We start from the raw sequence: 19488 nt of genomic DNA, 5'->3' as shown, positions 1-19488 counted from the left end.
ATTGCCTTCTGCTCTTAGTACTCTGCTCAGGCCTTTTCTTCACTGCTAAAACCAAAGCCTTGAGCCTTATCCTCAGTGGTGTTTTACCTCCGAGTAGCCCCCACACCTTAGATATCCCACATTACACAAAACAAAAATCACCTCTTTTTAGCTGTGAGGAAAAGGCCTACGGGGTAGATTCACAAAGGGACTTAAGCTTTTCAGTGCTCGGGGCTTGTCTATGCTTAAAACAATGCAGTGAAATGAAGATGCTAGCTACACCACCAGAAGGGGTTCTCCCATCGATGTTGGTCATCCACTTCCCTGAGAGGTGGTAACTAGGTTGATGGGAGATGCATTTCTTTTGTGGACACATTAACTATGTGTCTAAACACTTACAGAATTCTCCCCCTAGTGCTGTCTACACCAAGGGTTAGGTCAATTTAAATTCACTGCGTTGCTCAGGAGTATGGATTTTTCACACCCTGGCGTGACAGTTATACCAGTCCAATTTCCTAGTGTAGACCAGGCCTTCGTATCACAGTAGCTAGCTTTTGGACACCAAGGAAGTTACAGGCACATCAGTCTACTTCACAAAATCTGAGTGAGGTGCGTAAGCTCCCTATACAATGAATAGGGAGAGAGAGAGGCGCCTCAGAGTGGAATCCACAAAAGCCAGCATTCTAGGCGGGGGGAAGCTGCTGAAGATAACCAATGGACAAGGCAGAGCAGAGGGTGTGTGCTAAGCCCCACCCCCCTCACAGAGTTCAGTGCCTGAGTCTCTGCTGCCTGGATATTCACAGATGGGAACCCCTCTTCGGAAATCAGGCAGCTTATAGGATCTAAGCTGTTTCTTGAGAGAATGAGCTAGGCAGGTGCCTAATTCCACACAAAAGAGCCACTGGGGAGGCCTCCCATCCTGGAGATTGTGTACCAGCAATCTGGCTTTGAGGACTGTGGAACTGTGCATTGTGCCCGTGCTTCTTCTCTGCGAGCGCCAAGCACCAACGTTGTTGCCCGCTGTTCCATCTGCCGATTGTTCCCACCTTGAATGCCGGAGGCTGGAGAACTCCACCTCCCAAAGTTCTTAATGGAGCAAGCCAGGTGCCCCTGCACGCAGTTGGATCCAGGATTGGCAGAACTGGTGGTGCGGCATCTGTCACCACCAGCACCATAGGTGCAATCGCCATCACAAGCAGCAAGCTCCTCTCCCCGCCCGTCCATTTCTTGGGCGCCAGATCTGATGGAACTGAAGAAGTCGCACAAGATCCACCATAAGACTAAGAAACATGGCCCTGGACATAAGGGCAGGTCTCTGTCCCAGGCTGCCTATTAATGCAGTGTTGCCTCCCCGAGCCGTGGCAGGTCAGGAGAGAAGTCATGCATAGACCCGGCTACTCCAGCTCCCAAGATGTCCCAGTTGGAGCATAAGGAAAAGTACAAATTGGAACTGCCGGTGCAAGTGCCAGCTCCGATCCCTATACCAGCGCGCCTGCTCTGCCAGTGTGTCTACAGTGCCAGGACCCTTGGGATTGTCCCATGAGGTGCCTCGCATCATCTGGACCTGCTGTTGTCCACCAAGAAGCTGCTTCTCCCTTCCCTGGGCTCCCTCCTGCTTTTGGGGCCACCAGCCACCTCTGTCCTACCTTTTCTGGTGGCTTAATCCTTACTGCTTCTACCAGAGCCTCTGATGGTACCAACGGCTCTGCCCTTATCGGCACTGTTCTCAGAGTCTGAGGGTTTCTTGGAACTGGAGCCTTTGTGCTCCCCAGTGCCACGCCACAGTCCGGACTCGTGATACCAATCACAGAACCCCGGCTTACGATCCTGCCGCAGATCCATGGTACCGCTATTCACATGGCTGTCCAGAGCCTGGCAACCCATACTACTGGCTCTATTGGCCACAGCGGGGACCCCTAGCACACCCACCCCATTCCATCCATGGCTTCCTATCACCCTCCTCCTCCTCCCACAGCATGTGGCAACGGACCTTGCACTCCCATTGGAGGCATCCAAGACACTCAACACCAATTTCTGGACATTCTCCAACCCCACGGACCCTCACAAACTGCCCTCCCTTTCAGTGAGACCATCTTGCAGCCAGCTCAAATGGTGTGGCACACTCCTGCCTCCTGTGCCCCTACCCCTAAATGGGCTGAGAGACAGTACTTTGTCCCTACCAAGCGCGCACGCAGAGCTTCTCTTTAGCCATTCTCCCCCAATTCCCTCATGGTCCACACCACAGTGGAGTGAGCCTGACAGTACCCTCAAAAATCCACACAAAAAGTGGCTAAAAAGATAGACCTGCTTGGCTACAAGCCCTATTCCTCTGCGGGCCTCCAGTTCAGGATTGCCAATTACCAGGCTCTCCTGGCAAAATATGATTTCAAAAGTTATATTAAATTTGCGGAGTTTAAAGATTTCCTCCCATAGGGACCGACAGCAGCAGTTTCAGGTGCTCCTCTATGAGGGCCACTGGTGGCTCAGGCGAGTCGTCAGGTTGCTGTGGATGTGGCTGACATAGCCTCCTGCTCAGTTGCTACTGGGGTGGTGTTGCAGAGGGGCTCCTGGCTGCAATCCTCTGGGCTCCCCAAAGAGGTCCAGATTACCCTTTGATGCCCAAAAGCTGTCCAATGAAAACACTGACACATCCTTGCACTCCCTCAAGGACTCCCTTGCCATACTCTGGTCCCTGGGCAGCTATACCCCAGCTTCCAGATGCAGCCAGCAACTGTACCATCCTCGCATGCAGACCTCTTGTCCACTGTCTTATTGCCATCAGCAGGAAGCACCATGTTGCCGACAGCGATCCCAGAGACCACACTACCCAGCCCCCACCACAACGACCTCCTCAGCCCCCACTTAACAGCCGGTCAAACACCAGTTTTGATATTCCTATCAAGAACCACAACCCTCTCCCCTCTCGTGGCACGCCATGTCGTCTTTGGGGGCTGCCTTGCCCTAGTCACCTATGGTTAGGGCAAGATCTTCATGGACAGTTGGGTATTGGAGGTCATCCGCCATGAATACTCCATAGAGTTCCTGGTGTTTCCACACCACCGACCCCTGCCCCAAATGTCCCCATGAGACCTCTCCCATCGGAGCACCTTCCGGCAAGGAGCCAATGCTCTTCTCCTCAAGAGCGCCATGGAACCGGTCCCACCTCCCTACAAGGGACGAGGGGGTCTACTCCCTCTACTTCCTCATCCTAAATAAGGGCAGAAACCACCACCCCATTCTTGATCTCAGAGTGCTCAACATCTTTATTCAGAAGTCCAAATTCTGTGTGGTGACACTTTCATCGATTATCCCATCCCTTCCCTGCAGAGCCTGGTTCGCAGCTCTCGACATGAAAGATGCTTGTTTCCACATTAATAACCACCCGGCTCATCGAAAATGTCTCTGATTCTGAGTTGGACTTGGCCACTATCAGTTCAGGGTCCTGCCTTTCGGCATAGTGATGGCTCCACAAGTCTTCACCAAAGTCTTCGCCATCATAGCCGCACACATATGCTGTCTCAGGTACTCCATCTTCACTTACCTGGACAACTGGCTCCTTATTCAGCGTTCCTGCCAAACCCTCCTTTTTGACCTCCATGCCCTCCGCCCTCTCCTCGTCTCTCTTGACATATGTATGAACAAGGAGAAATCAGTCCTTGTCCCTACCCAGACCATTGCCTTCATTGGAGCATGGCTGGACTCTGTCGCCACACGAGCCTTCCTTCCAATGGATTGCTTTGCCACCCTCACAACCCTGCCCCGCAAGCCCAAACCACCCGTCTGCCACTGTCTCTTCCTTCTAATCCACTTGGCAGTGTGTATCTCAGTGACACCACATGCTTGCCTCCACATGCGTTCCCTGCAACTCTGGCTCCTCTCTGTCTACCAACCAACCATAGATTGGCTAGACCAGCAATTCTCAACCAGGCATCCACAGCCTCCTTAGGTATGCGAGCTGGTTTCAGGAGGTTCGCTAGTGTTAGACTGGCTGGAGCTTTGAGCCCCTCCATCCATGGCACAGAAGCCCTGGTGCTGGAGCCCCAAGGCCCGGCACCCCACAGCGCAGGAGACCCTGTTTTGCTTATAAAATAAACAGCAGGATTTTATTTAGGGGGATAAGGCAATACGTCACATTTATTATGAATACAGAAATTTTAATAAGCAATTGCCTGCACACTTTTACACACACACAAGGTTCTACAAAGATGGAGTATAATTACTAGCCTCAGTTGCTCGCGTTAGTCCACTGGCCAGGTGGCTAAGACAAGGGAGGGAGCAGGGGTCTGTCGGTGTGCACCGATGCTCCTGGAGGATGATTGTAGACCCAAACCCAAAGTTTTTATTTTTCTGGGTTTTTTTTATAGGGGTAAGCTTTTATATCACTCTATGGGTTTTGCTTTATTATGCTGCATTTGCATTTTGGTGTGATTATTAATCACCCATGTTTTGCAAGCATGACCATTGTTGTTACTTTTTATAGTTTTTTTTGTTTTGTTTTGTTTTTTGAGGCGGATCCCAGGGTCATCAGGCTGGGCAGTCTTCGGCCATCTGGGTAAAAGTTGTTATCTTCACTCCCTTGAACATCCAAGGCTGACGCCTTTTCCCGTCACTCCCTGGTCTCACATACACACACATCACTCATTCATTTATTTATACCCTAATCTCTTAACATTTGCTTAAAACTTGTAACTGGAAGACACAAGTGTCCTTCAGAAACAGTAACATTTATTTTTATTCAAAAGAGTCACTACTTTACAAAACATTCTCATTTAACATTGAATCTTTCTGTTTCAGAACATTTGCTGATGTTTCTTTAAGCAGTGATTTTAAAAAATGTATACTTCAACAATAGCTACAGTTTCACAGAATGATCTTTGGTAACTTTACAAACAGGATAATTAATGACCTGATCTTTGTTTCGGACAACTTATCAATATTGAACAAATCACCCTTCATACCCAAAATGCAAAGCCTCATAGAAACTGCTGTGGTGGTTTGTCACGTACCAAAAGAATAAGGGTATTTCACATAAAATTAGTATAACAGAATCAAGCTGTGGGCTTACATTATCCCCCTTTTGACCCTTCATCTTACTAAGTGGAATGGGTCATTTTTAGTTCTTAAAGCTATGTACTGTCAGTTGATTTCAGCATAAGGTTTTAGTTTAGCATACATTTTAAAAAATTTAACAGCACATAATGCACATTCCAATTTAACAAACACAACTGAGAACTAGTACAATTAACAATGGATGGAAAGCAATAGACAATATGCTTTTGGTTGTAGGAGACCAACCTGTGAAAATATCATACAAGTGATATGCTGTGATGTCTTTTTTAGCTGTGGCAATTTTTAACATATTTTTATTAGCGTGGGAGATCTGGATGGTTTATTTTTCAATATTTGTTTGGGTTTGCTGCAAAAACTGAGTCACCGTGGTCTTTTTAAGTAGGTGGTCAGTCAGGTCAGACTAATTAAGGCCAAGATTTACAGAAAAGTTTGTCAAATGGGAAATTAGAATTGTTTGTATATTTTTTGTTTTTGGTAAATAATATGTATGATTGCTGGTGTAAAGAACAGTTACATTGCATTTACATTTATTTACTGGCGACTGGCTTATATTCTTTTTTTTTTTAATACAATTGTTTAGGAATTAACACATGCACACTGTTTATTATACAAAACACGTGTTACATTTTTTAATTTATTTTATATACGTTTTTAATGGTACATTTTTGCTGCATGGTTTTGAGGTAGCAGGTAGGGATAAGCGTACCCATTTTTGAGGGCTTCATTTAGTACAACCTTGAGTGTTTAATAGTTTTCCCTCTCTCCCAGCCCACTGGCTCATAACCCGGGGTAACCAGAAAGATTCCATGGTTAATATTGGGAGTGGACTTACTTTTTATAACTTTGCCTTTACAGATTGTTGGTGAGCGATCTTTACACACTGCCAACCAGGAGACCATTCTCCATGCTCTAGCTGTCAGGACATCGTTAGCCTTCTACCTGAACAGAACTAAGCTGTTTCACAAATTCAATAGATTATTTTTTTCGATGGCAGACAGATCTGAGAGTTCTGCCACCTCTACCCAGAGATTCTCCAAATGGATCTCTGATTGTATCACTGCTTGCTACCATGCTGTCAACATTCCACCCTCATCAGCACACTTGACCGGATGACATCTATGGCTCTCCTTAAAAATGTTCTCATTTCAGAAATCTGCAGGGCCGCTACGTGGTTTTCAGTACATACTTTCTCTAGATCCTATGCCTTAGATCTGAAGGCATCAACCAATGTTGCAGTTGACAATGCAGTTCTTTCTTCTGTGCTGGACTCCATTCCGAAACCCTCTCCTCCCACTGGGGATGTTGCTTGGGAGTCATCTAGAATGGAGCAGCCATAAGGACACTACTCAAAGAAGAAATGGTTACTCACCCTGTGCAGTAACTGTAGTTCTTTGAGATATGCATCCTTATGGGTGCTCCACTACCTACCCTCCTTCCTCTCTTCTTCGGAGTTTCTCCTGATACAGAAGTCACAGAATGCCAATGGCGCTTGTGTATGCCCAACAGACACTGGTAATGAAAATCTCAAAATAAGGGCATGTGGGGTGTATGCGCACCCAGAGGGGGACACATCTTTAACTACAGTTACTGCACTGGGTAAGTAACCCCTTCATTTTAAATAATTTTTCATTGTCAATGGAAGGAGGGAAATCACATTTCTGGATCTCCAAAATGATATTGAATGTTATAGCAATGTACAACCATTTTAGGTATATAGATTCTGTGGGAGAGGTAAAGCAACAATAGGATGCTAGGGCACCCTAAAGGCTTGAAAACAAAAAGGCAAATTAAAAGAATCCCAAATGTATGTATTTCATGGTTTTCAAGTGTAAAAGTCATGATTTTTCAATGCGTGTGGTGGTCAGTCTTGGTTGTATACCTATATTTAATAAAACTACATTAGAAATTTGCCATTGAGACGGGTTAGATTTTTAAAGATATTTAGGCAACTAGTGGGATTTTCAAAAGCAGTGAGGTGCTTTCACCTTTAAAAAATCTGGGCTGTGGTGAATACTTGGAAACCACATTCTCCACCCAAGGGATGATGTGAAAAAACTGGTGGGCTGGGTATAGTGGCAAAAAACTCCCAAACAACAAAAAACCAAAAACACTTGCCAAAGGCCATCCCCATTCATGGATCAAAGGAACCTGAAGAAGTTTTGCCACCAAACCAGGAAATCAGCCAGCCTTAACGTTGAATGATCCTCAATAAGAAACTTGTGTATTTAAAAAAAGAAAAACCAAAACTGTAGAATAAAACCCGCCTGTTGCAGTACACACAGGGGCGGGGACACAGGCAGCTGTGCAGTAGCTGAAGCTATTACCAACTATTAATATTCCCAGTGATTATTTGCTGTTAAAGTATCGGTGAACTAGCGCAGTGACCCCCCCCTCTGCACCGGGGAAGGAAGGGAAACGCTGCAGTGCTCCGAGTAATCGAAGTTAGGCTGACAGAAGTGAATAACTGCAGGGAGTGACAGCGAAACCCCGCTCCCAGGGACGGCCCGAGGTTCACAGGGGAAGGCGGGCAGTCAATGGGGTGCAGGCACCAGAACAGCAGCAGCCCAGACAGAGCGGGACCTGCGCTGAGGAGCGGGGCAGGGATTCTTTTAAACGCTCAAATGGTGTCTGACCGTGGCGATTTGCCGGGGTGTGTGTGTGGTGGTGGCGGCAGCACCAGTAGCAGCTGGGTGACATGTCCCCCTCACTCCAGGCTCCTTTAGCAGCTCAAGGGCTGGGGCAGGGAAGAGCAGCCGGGGCTGGGCACTGCGACGCGCTCTGCCTTTGCTAGCACCGCCCTGGGGAGCGGCGGCTGCGATGACCCCGCGGGCGAGGGGGGAAAAGCCCCTCCGCCCCCAGCACCCGAGTTTTGCAGCCTCTGCAGCGCCCGCCCCTTAGGCTGGGCCCCCCCGGTTTCCCCGCTGTCTGTCAGCGCGCGGAGTCCCGTTCTCAACCCCGGCTCCGCCCCCTGGTACTGTCGCCCCCTGGCCCCTCTGTGGCCCCCGAGCGTCCGACCCACGCGCCCGGGCCGCCTCCAGGGGGTTTGACCCTCCTATGACGTCAGTCCCCGCCGACCCACCCCGCGCATAGGCTCCGCCCCCCTGCCCAACCCGCGAGTGCTGGTAGAGTGCGGGCAGAGGCTTCAGCGGGCGGCACGGCGCCTGCTCAGTCAGGTCCTAGGCGCGGCGCATGCGCCCGGCCGCCAGAGTAGCCCGTTCTGACGGACGGGCAGCAGCGGTTTGTCACGTTACGCCGGCCCGGGGCCCAGCTCCGTCTCTTCGTGCGGCGGCGGCGGCGGGTCCGGAGGCGGCTTTGGAGGCGGCGCAGGGTGAGTGGGGCCGCGGGCCTAGCGCTGGGGCCGCGGCGGCGGGCGGGGGCCGGGCCGGGGCTCTCCCCGCTGGCGGGGCGGGAGGTGGGTGTGTCCCTCCCGGCCGGGCCTCGCTCCCCTTGGCCAGGCTGGGGACACCTGCTCTGGCCGGACCCGCGGCTCGCTGTAGGGGGGCCCGGCCGAGCCCCCGCTTGGGCCTGGGGGACCTGGCGAGGCGCGGGCCCGCCCGCCTGCGGCCCCCTGCAGCGAGCTCTTGAGCGGCGCCTCACCTGGGCCGTTCCCGGGCGCCGCGCTGGATGGGAAACCAACGCGCCGCGCCCCCCGCCCAGCGCACGCACCCCGTACCCAGCCTGGGCCTCGGCCTCGGCCTGCCTGCGCCTCCCCGGCACGTACAGAACTCAGCGTGCGAACACAGGCGGCTGATGAACGGCCCCTTCCCATCGCCTGTCTTCCCCCAGGCCCCTCCCGCTGACTCTTCCCCACCAGGGTGCCAGTCTGGCTTCAGGTCAGAGGCCAGGGCTACGGACAAACCTTCCCGCTCGGTGTTTCATGTACACAACGCTCGTCTTGTAGTAAAACCAAATACAATATTTAGTGGCATGGCAAATTGCACTAGATTAAAAATACCAAAATCAGGCCGCCCCCTCTTTATTATCCAGGAAACCCTGCCCTAAACAGAGTGCCCTGTAAACCTGGTGGGGAGAGGAGGAGGTGTAGACTCTGCAAAAGGTCAGTAGGGACTTGGCTGTGTTAATCTGCAGAAGCTCACACTATGGTGAGAAGTACAAAACCCCTAAAATAGATGATCTCTTGCAGTTATGTTGGAGATGCATACAGTATGATTTGTCCAGGTTTATTAGGGTCAAGACAAGTGTCGGACAAGAAGTGCACTAATATCATGGGGTTACTCATATTTCTTGATCATTCAGTAAATTCATTTTTTTCGATGATTTCTGTGTAGGTGACACAGCAATAAACTGGGTTTATTGCTGTTGTTTTGCTCTGAAATGAACAAGATGTTTCAAGATATTCCCTGCACCAAGAAATTTAGGATTTTTCAAACACACAAATGTGCACAGCTTAACTAAAGGTGTGTGTTTGTATTGATTCATTAAACAGGTACAAGTTGTGTGCGTAGGTACAGTTATTTTTGTTTTAAGCATTTTATTTCAGTTTAGTGTAATCTTATAGGATTAAGCTAAATCAAAATAAAGACATCTGCATAAACTTGCACCAGTTTAACTGAAGGTAAACATACACTAAATATACCTTTAGTTGAAGTTGTAGAAACTTTTGCATAGATAAGCCCTTACAGTTGAGGTCTTGTCTAGATAAAGCTAACATAATTTTATAGAAACACCTTTTTGCCTAGCATAGATAAGGGGTAACACTTCCAAAAGCACCAACTAAGTTAGGAGGCTAAGCACCATTTTCAAAAGTGACTGTCATGTACACACTACAGAATTATGTTGACCTGACTTACATCAGTGTACAGCCACCATGACTACTAAATTGCTTGTGTATGTGCACACTCGGCTTCTTGTGTCCTCACCAGGAGTGCTTATATCAATTGTATTGTCAGAGTGGGGCATTGTGGGATGGCTCCTGAAAGCCAGTAACAGTCGATGTAAGCAACCCAGTGTCTACACTGACATTGCGTTGACCTAATTATATCACTAATGACTCAGTGCCGCTCAGGGGGGTGGTGGTAGTAAGGCCTGGTCTACACTAGAGAGTTTTGTCCACCCAAGTCACCTTTGGTGGACCAAACAGAGGTGGTGGACACACTGCAATCACTCCCCCTCCCCACCCCTCCAACAAAAATGCCCTGTTTTTTCGACAAAATAAAACCACGTCGACAAGAGGTGTAGGGCTTTTGTCAGCTTAGTTAGGGTGATGCAGTGCTGCAGCTTTAGTTAGGGTGATGCCGTGTCAATGCGTCCCCTTACATCGGCGGTGGGGCTGTCATTCTTTTCAAATTCACCACTCTGCTGGAGCAGTGAAGTTGACAAGAAAGTCCAAGTTGGGGCTGCTGCAATCCTGGGTGGCTGGTTCCGGCTCCTGACTGGGAGCAAAGTGAGAAGCTCCGGTGGCTAGCGATGCGAGCCTGTGTGCTACTCCGCCTGCTCCTCCCTCCCCCAATTTCCAGCGAAGAGCGGGAATGGAGAAGCTGAAACAGCTTCCCATGCTCCCCCCTTTCCCCCTCTGCCCCCCGCAGGGAAAGGGGATGGGAGAAATCCCCAGCGGCTTCCCCAGGCTCCCAGCTGGGACTGGGGCTCTCATCTCCCCACACTGCCCCTTAGGTTGGTGGAAGTGCTTCTGGTGAGGATGCACTCCACTGACCCAAGGAGGGCAATGTGGACATCAGCCACCGTTGTAATTATTTTTTAAGTGTGGACAAGGCTTAAATCGGTGTAGAGAAGCACTTATGTCAGTGGGAGCCAAAAGTGAAGACACTTCCACAGCTAGGTAGATGCAAGGCAATTTACATCAACCTAACCATGTAGCATAGACCAGGCCTTATGCTCCTGAAAATCACTGAGACCTAAGCATTTTGAAAATGGGGAATGCACTCCTTAGTCACATAAGAGCTATTGAAAATTTTATCCAAGGCCTAAAAAGACAGACAAGCGAGACAAGAAGTGGTGGGAGGAAATAGAGGAGGGAGTCCCTATCATAACTAGTTATTTTGTTTATCTCTTACCTTTGTGAGTTTCTATTCTTTCTTGAGTCTCATGGGAGGGAGTTTGCGTACTGTACTGGAAATGAAAGGCTGTTCCATGCATAAGAGACAGCATGGAAGACGGCACAAAAATGCCAATGGGAGAATCGAAGCACCATTGGCAGATCAAAGGGAGTTACTAGAGAGATGAGGAGATCAGAGAGGCTGGGGCAGAGTTGTGGGAGGCCTGGAAGGCAAGACTGAGAAGTTAAAATTTGATATTCAGTTGTTGCCGAACAACAAATTTTTGAAGTCTTGAAAGTTCTAATTGAATTTTATTGAATAGTTTTAAAATATTTTCTTCTGAAAGTGCTTGTGTGGGAAAAGATCAGCCAAAAGTAATTCATTTTCTGAGATACACCCTCGTAGTCCTGATGTACCGTTGTCTTTCCTAGGTAGGGTCTGTGCCACATTGTGCTTCTCCACATCTGCCTCCAGCAAAATAACAGGTATTATTGCCACTACTTTAGTATGTATGATCAAGGCAACTTTCTTCATGCCTGTGATAAACTGAGGCAGGATTCATTTTGGTCCAGTCATGGCTAGAAAAACCAACTACATCAATGGGCATGCATTTTGTAGCTTGGATACACCCTTCCCTCCCCCCCAGTAGCTCTATCTTGCAGCATAAAGGAGATCTTTGTCCTTGGATTATTCTAAAGCAAGGTGGTGATATATTTATAACAGGTTGGATCCTATTTATATTACAGATGAAACCATATTTTAACCTTCTCAGTGGAAGAGGTAAGTATAATAAATAAATTCTTCTGGTGACTGATTTTGTAGTATAGGTGGGCAACAGAGTTAAAATCATAGAAATGTATGGCTGGAAGGACCTCAAGATAATCTAGTCCAGCCTCTTGGGATGAGACAAAACAAAATAAACCTAGACCATTCCTGACAAGTGTTTGTCTAATCTGTTCTTAAAAATCTCCATGGACTGGGATTTCACAACCTGCCTCGGAAGTCTATTCCAGTACTTAATAATCTTTATAATTAGGAAGTTTTTCTTAGTATTTAATGTAAATCTTTGCTTCAGATTAAGCCAATTACTACTTGTCCTGCCTTCAGTGGACCTGGATAACAATTGGTCACCTTCCTCTTTATAATAGCCCTTAACATATTTGAATATTGGTATAAGGTGTCGTGTCTCTCTCCCCCTCCAGTTGTCTTTTCATAAAATTAAACGTCCAATTATTTTAACCTTTCTTGTTTAACCTTAGTTTTCCAACACTTTTATCATTTTTGTTGCTGTCCTCTGGACTCGCTCCAGTTTGTTCACCTCTTTCTTAAAGAGTGGTGCCCAAAACTGGATACAGTACCCCAGCTGAGGTCTCACCAGTGCATTCATTTAACAATGGGTTTGATATTTCTTTTTTATGATGTATAAATTAGAACAATTATTTCCTACGTCTTACATATATCAGCATTTCTCAACCTTTTTCTTTCTGAGCCTCTCCCCCCCTCCCAGGCCTCCCAACATGCTATAAAAATTCTATGGCCCACCTGTGTCACAACAGTTGTTTTCTGCATTTCCAGTAGATTAAAAGCCGGGGATGGCAAGCAGGGCAATTGCCCAGGGCCCAACACCCCAGGGGGCACACACAGGTAAATTGCTCTGGCTTCAGCTTCAGCCCTGGGTGGCGGGGCTCGGGCTTTGGCTTTCTGTCCTGGGCCCCAGCAAGTCTAACGCCAGCCCTGGTCTCTGGTTTATTTGGCGGACGCCCTGAAACCTGCTCACAACAGCCCAGGGGACCCTGGATCTCTGGTTGAGAACCACTTTAACATATGACACTTCTCTTAATACATCCTGAAATATTTGCCTTTTTTGCAACTTCATGATATTGTTGTCATTAATGTTGTGATCTACTGTAACCCCCCATATCCTTTTGGCAGTATTGCTGCCTAGCCAGTTAATCCTCATTTTGTAGTTGTGATTTTGATTTTTTCCTTGCTATGTATAATACTTTTCACTTGTCTTTATTGAATTTCATCTTGTTGAATTCAGACAAGTTCTTCTATTTGTCAAAATTGTTTTCAGTTCTAATCCTATTCTCCAAAGTGATAGAAACCCTGCCGAACTAGATGTCATTTGCAAATTTTATAAGCATATACTCCACTCCATTATCTGGGTCATTAATGAAAATATTGATTAGTACTGTACCCAGGACAGACCCTTGCAGGACCCCACTATCTATGCTTTCCCAGTTTGATAGTGAACCATTTATGACTACTCTGTGAGTAGTCTTTGAACTAGTTTTGCATCCACCTCATAGTAAGTTCCTCTAGACCACATTTCCCTAGTTTGCTTATGAGAATGTCATGTGAGACTGTGTCAAAAGTCTTACTAAAATCAAGATATCCCATCTACAACTTTCTCCCATCCAGTAGGTTGATAACCCTCTTAAAGAAGGAAATTAAATTGATTTGGCATGATTTGTTTTTGGCAAATCCACGCTGTCTATTTTTATAACCCACTTACCCCATAGGTGCTTACAAATAGATTGTTTAATAATTTGTTCCAGTATCTTTCCAGGTATCAGAGTTAGGCTGACTGGTCTAGAACTCCTGGGGTCCTATTCTGCCTTTTTAACGATAGGTACTATGTTTGCCCTTTGCCAGTACTTTGGAACCTCACTTTTCCTCCATGAGTTCTTGAAGATGATTGCTAATGGTTCAGAGATTGCTTTAGCGAACTTCATCAGGCCCTGATGACTTGATACATTTAAGTTACCTAAATATTCTTTAACCTGTTCTCTGTTCTGGCTTGAGTTTCTTCCCCATTGTTATTAGTTTTAATTGTGTTACGCATCTGGTCACAATTAACCTTTTTAATGAAGACTGAAGAAAAATAGCTGTTAAACAGCTCAGCCTTCTTAATCTCCTGTTATTAGCTATCCTTCACTGGTAGGTAGTGGACCTATACTTTCCTTCATCTTTTTCTTGCTCCTCATATACTTATAGAATCTCTTCTTATTGCCTTTTATATCCTTTTGTAGATGTAACTCATTTTGTGCCTTAGCCTTTTTGATTTTTTTGTCCCTTCATGCTGTTGCCATTTTTAATACTCCTCCTTAGCAATTCGTCCATGTTTCCATACTTTGTAGGATTCCTTTAGATTTTTGGGTTACTAAAGAGCTCCTGACACAGTTCACTGGCAGCATTCACATACAACATTGCTGGAAGTCTTTTTTAGTGATTTTTTGAAAATGTTCTGAATGATGGGGAAATTTAGTTTCTTGTCATTTTGTGATTATTAAAAACAGTTATCTCTGTTAGGTTTTACATAATGTTGTGTTGTACAGCATTCAGTTGTTGAACTCTGGAGAAGATTGTGTTGAGCTTGTACTTCTGACTTTTTTCTTGTCCAAGTTACTAACCTGAAAAAGTGGAAGATGGGAGAAGAGGAGCTTTAGCTCAGGTTTGTTTCATCATGATGACTAAAAGGCCTGAAAGCCTTCTATGAGATGAAGGGATAGTGTCTTTCCCTGTTAGAAATTTGTGTTTTATCTCCCCTGCAAGATACTCTAGGAGACTGGGGAGCTATTGAAATCAGGAAATTGCAAGTCACTGAAAAATGAATATTTGATAGTCTGATTGTTTAATGTGGCTTGGAAATGCCTCTTAATTTCTGTGGAGTTCAAGCTTTCATTATGTCGCCACATGGTGTGTTATGGCATGATGCAGTGCAGCAGTGTGTCTGCCTCCATTTCCCTTCTGGTCTTTCACTGCTCCAACCAGCCTCCAACACCTTCTAGGTTGAATTGATTTTAGCCCCCCAGTAAGGTCTCTCAAAAGTTCCCCCCTTTTTGGGGTTCCCAGAGTCCAAAATCAACTTGAAGAAATATAAGTTTGTCCCTTTCCTCAAGGAGGGCTTGGTAGCAGCAGTCTTGCCCAGTTCCTGGCCCCAGCCAGCCTTCTCTCCCACAGTGAGAGCTCAAGGTGTGCTCTCCCTCACCCCCAGGGAGCAAATTAATTGGCCTCTCTCCCCTTTTAGGTTCTCCCTCAAGGCCTGATATCTGCTTCACATGTCCTGAAGTGGGGTTGATTGGATCTCCAGTAGCTCATTAACTCTTACCTGACTTGTGTGAGGGTTGTATGAACCTTGCACATGATTTTTTAAAAAAGTTTGTCATTATGATAGTGAAGCAAGCCTCCTGAATATGAACTGATGATACATGGTTGTCCTCCTGAGACTATGGACTGCCTAGAATTCTGAGAGATGTTAACTCCTCACTTCATCTTTGAAGTGTATTTACTAGGATTTCTCTGGTGCTCATCACAGAAAGGTCTAGCTCAGGTGGCCAACCCGTGGCTTTGCTTCTCTGAATGTGGCTCGGAGCCCCACTGGGAGGGGAAAGTGACATTTACAAGCTGCCGCCGAAATTGACCGATTACTGTGAATTGTAGGTGGAGGGTAAGACAGGACCGGAGCTTGTCAATTGAGAAGTGAAATTGAAGTGAAATGTGGCTCTTAGCATTATCAACAGCTATTTTTTGTCTCTTTGTCTCTGACTGGTTGGCCACCCCTGGTCTAGTTAATATTTGTTGTTGATATTGTAAAAGATAGAATTGGAAAAGACCTTCTAGATCTGTACTGTATAATCTATGGCCTTAGTGCTTCCTCCACAGAAAACTGCATTCATCTTGGGTTTAAAATATGTAATCACCATGTACATTATTTTAACCTGTTGGTTCCTGTAAGTTTCCACTACGTACTTTTTTTGCTGCAAACATGGTGCTACACTGGACTAAGTGACGTCACTGAGTGGGTGAGTTTTCATGGAAGTCTGCTAAAATTGTAGCAAATGCCCAGTAAACTTACTCAGATATGACATTTCTGCTGCTTATATTTACTAAAGTTGTTCCTGCAAATTAAAACATTGTAGAAAATTATTTTAAATTTGTTAAAACAAACCCATTGATGTACTGCACTATTTTTCTTTACCATGGTAAAGTTTATAAATCCTACAGTTAGGTCTTTATCCTGCTTCCAGCTTTGGGGTGGAACTCAGGCATGTGGGACAGTCTGTGTGCAACTTATGATTTCTCTATGATATTATGAACTCTGTACGTTTCTCTGAGTGGTGATCTTTACTGTTTGCATCATTCTGCTTGCGGCAAGGAGAGAGGGGACTGGTACCTGGGTGTTGGCTTCTGAATAGGCTGGTCATTCAGGATCGTCAACTGACTAAGCCTTTCCCTAGCAGAACCGTGGGGTGGCTGCCACCTTGATTAAAAAACAGTTCTCTCTAGCTTGTTCGCAGAAGAGTGGAGAATGGAAAAAAACAGAAGGAATAAAGGACTAGGGGTTAGTGTTAGGAGTTGTCTACACTAGAAAGTTTTGTTGACGCAAGTTATAGCTGTTAGCAAAAAGCGCTGTAATTATAGTGTTTGTGCCTGTACACGCAGCACTCACTGTGTCGCTGAAGCACATCCACACTCAGTGCTCTAGCATCAACATTAGAGCTGTGCACTCTGGGTAGCTATCCAATTGTGCAGCTCATCACTTTGTGCTGCTAGGAATTGTGGAAAGGCATTTGGGCTGCAGTGTGTCATGGGCACGGGCTCTATATCCCACGATGCATTGATTTCCATCTCATCATTTGTGTTTCCAACTGCTTTTCATGATATTTTTCAAGGCCCCTGTTTCCTGAGGGCCCACCATCTCTATCTGAAGGGATGAATTCTGCAGTGCTTTCCAATGTTGCTGTAAGTGTTCTGAACACATCGTGGTTGGTCGTGCAGTATATTGTGACTGCCCAATCGGAACTGGAATCTGAGGAGCTTGACCTGTTGTGTGCCATGCAAACAAACACCACCGCATTACTTTTTGCATTCACAGAGTATCTGCACACGGTGAACCACCGCTTTTGGACATGTGAAACAAGCACTGAGTGGTGGGATTATAGTGTTATGCAGGTCTGGGATGATGAGCAATGGCTGTAGAGCTTTCGAATGCACAAAGTCACCTTCATGGAGCTCTACACGGAACTCGCCCCTGCCCTGCTGCGCAGAATAACAGCTGCCCTCTCAGTGGAAAAGTGTGTGGTGATCACCATATGGAAGCTGGCAACTCCATAGTGCAGTTGGCTGCTAATCAGTTTGGAGTTGGGAACTCCACTGTTGGCATGTTTGCACAAGTGTGCAGGGCTATTAATTGGAGCCTTCTATGAAGGACTGTGACTCTGGGCAGTGTTTGTGAAATAGTGGATAACTTTACAGCGATGGGATTCCCTAACTGTGGCAGGGCGATAGATGGCACTCATATCCCAGTTTTGGCCCCAGACCATCTTGGGACGGAGTAATTAAACAGAAAGGGATACTTCTCTATGTTGCTGCAGGTGCTTGTGGCTCACTGTAGGCATTTCACTGACATCAACGCATCTTCAGGAACACTGGCCTGTACAGAAAGCTGCAAGCAGGGACTTTCTTTCCAAATCAAAAGATTCCAGGAGGGGATGTTGAAATGTTGATAGTGATCCTAGAAGACCCAGCCTACCCCTTAATGCCATGGCTCATGAAGCCTTATATGGGCAACCTGGATAGCTGCATGGAGTGTTTTAATAACAGGCCGTAGAAAGCTGATATCTCACTCCTCAGATAATCAGGGATGGTAAGGTGCATCTCCTCCATTCGAGCAGCTTCAAACTGGATCCCTATGCTGTCTGCCTGTGTGCCGCTTTGGTCCCTGCACAAGTGATTGCCGATTGGTGTGGCAAAGTTTCCTTCAACAGAGGAAGGAACAAAGCTGCTCTGCCAAGGAACCTTTGGCAGTGGATTTGGGAGTACTTTCAGGAAAGTTTTCTTGAGATCTCTCTGGAAGATTCCCGGCATGCATTAACACGTTTCTCTGCTACACTGCCTAGTTGAAGAGGGGGATGGGAAGCACATGCAAACCATTGTGCATTTCTATCCCTTCAACCACCTTTATAACACCGAAAAACAACGGACAGTTTTACTTCACATATACAAGCAGCATCCGATTAAAAAAACACTTACCTGAGCACCCCTCTCCTGCATCCGGCATGCCAGAACTGAAGGGCTGGGACTGGCTGCAACCTTCTGGAGTCGAGAAGAGCTCATGACTCCTCATCTTTCCAAATGAACTGGTCCCTGGATGTGGGTTGTCCTCCAACTCCATCTCCAACTCCATCTCCTTATCAAGGACTTATTTGTTGTGGTTGATTCAGAGGTATCCATAGATGTCTTAAGGGTGGAGGTGGGTTTGCCTCCAAGGATGGCATCCAGCTTCTTATAGAAGTGGCAACTCTTTGGCTCTGCGCCAGAGTGCTGTTTGCCTTCCTGGCCTTCTGGTAGCTCTGCTGCAGCTCCTTGATTTTTGCTCGGCATTACAGCTTATCCCACTCATAGCCCTTCTCCACCATGGCTCGAGAAATCTGGTCATAGGTATTATAGTTCCTTTGGCTGGAGCAGAGCTGGGACTGCACAGCCAACTTTCCCCAAATGCCGATCAGGTCCAGCAGCTCTGGTGTGCTCCAAGTGGGAGAGCATTTGGTGCGTGGATCCGCCATGGTCAGCAGGGAAGATGTGATGTGAGCGCTCAACACTGACCAATCAGGAGGTGGAATTTCAAAAATTCCCAGGACTTTAAAAGGGAAGTGGTGGGTGACTGAAGGGCAGCGGAGTTTAAACTGATGGTCAGGATAGACATTGTGGGACGCTTCCTGGTGGCCATTTCCCGCCACATAAACGAAGCATGGTGTCTACACAGACGCTTTCTCAATAAATGTTTGTTGATAAAAGTTTTACGCCTCTCGTTGAGGTGTTTTCATTTTGTCGAAGAAACAAGGCAGTTGCGTCGACAAGGGGGTGATTGCAGTGTGTACACCAGCAGTGTTTTGTCAACTAAAGCTGACTTTGGTTGACAAAACTCTCTAGTGTAGACCAGGCCTTAGCATTCAAAATTAGAGACTGGCAGGTCAGAAGCACAAAGGCCATGCTTTCTGGGGGAGAAGAAACCTTTTGACTGTCAGACCAACTGAAACCAAAGGAAGCTGGTTGCAGGAGTCAAAGCAGACTCAATGATCCCGAAGAGGAGCGAGATCCAGGAGAGGGGGCCTGGAAGTCTGAAATGTTATATACCAAATACAAAGAATGCACAAATGTGGTAAGGAAACCGAGGAAGGGAATTGTGTACATATGTTTCTTATTTTGTACATATCTTTGTATCTCATGTTGTCTAAAATAAAGCAAGGTGGATAAAAAAAAATGATTTTTGAAAAACAAAACTGCTTTTTTAATTTTGTTTAAATTGTATTTTTTCTTTTAAAAAAATAAACCTGTTTAAAGTGAAATCTGAATTTCATGCAAAATACGTTAAAACTTAAACTTATTATAATCTCTTAAAACATTTAAATAAATATGC

At 46.4% G+C, this 19488-nt stretch overlaps 1 protein-coding gene across 4 annotated transcripts in view; it reads left to right on the top strand.

Moving 5' to 3' along the window:
- The first annotated feature begins 8214 nt into the window (after window positions 1-8214).
- The window catches only part of BCLAF3 (BCLAF1 and THRAP3 family member 3), a 61897-nt gene continuing 50623 nt past the window's right edge, over window positions 8215-19488 (top strand). For all 4 annotated transcript variants that reach the window (XR_010919119.1, XM_067545012.1, XM_067545011.1 and 1 more), the window contains exon 1: window positions 8215-8377. The gene's annotated coding sequence lies outside the window, so the exon portion shown is untranslated. The remainder of the gene's footprint in view (window positions 8378-19488) is intronic.

Source organism: Emydura macquarii, unplaced genomic scaffold (genome assembly GCF_026122565.2).
Source record: "Emydura macquarii macquarii isolate MOO-44397 ecotype Brisbane River unplaced genomic scaffold, CSIRO-AGI_Emac_v2 contig_1043, whole genome shotgun sequence".
In the NCBI taxonomy this organism is placed as follows: Eukaryota; Metazoa; Chordata; order Testudines; family Chelidae; genus Emydura; species Emydura macquarii.
Note: the sequence above shows the minus strand (reverse complement) of the source record. Positions and strands in the feature narration are given on the sequence as shown.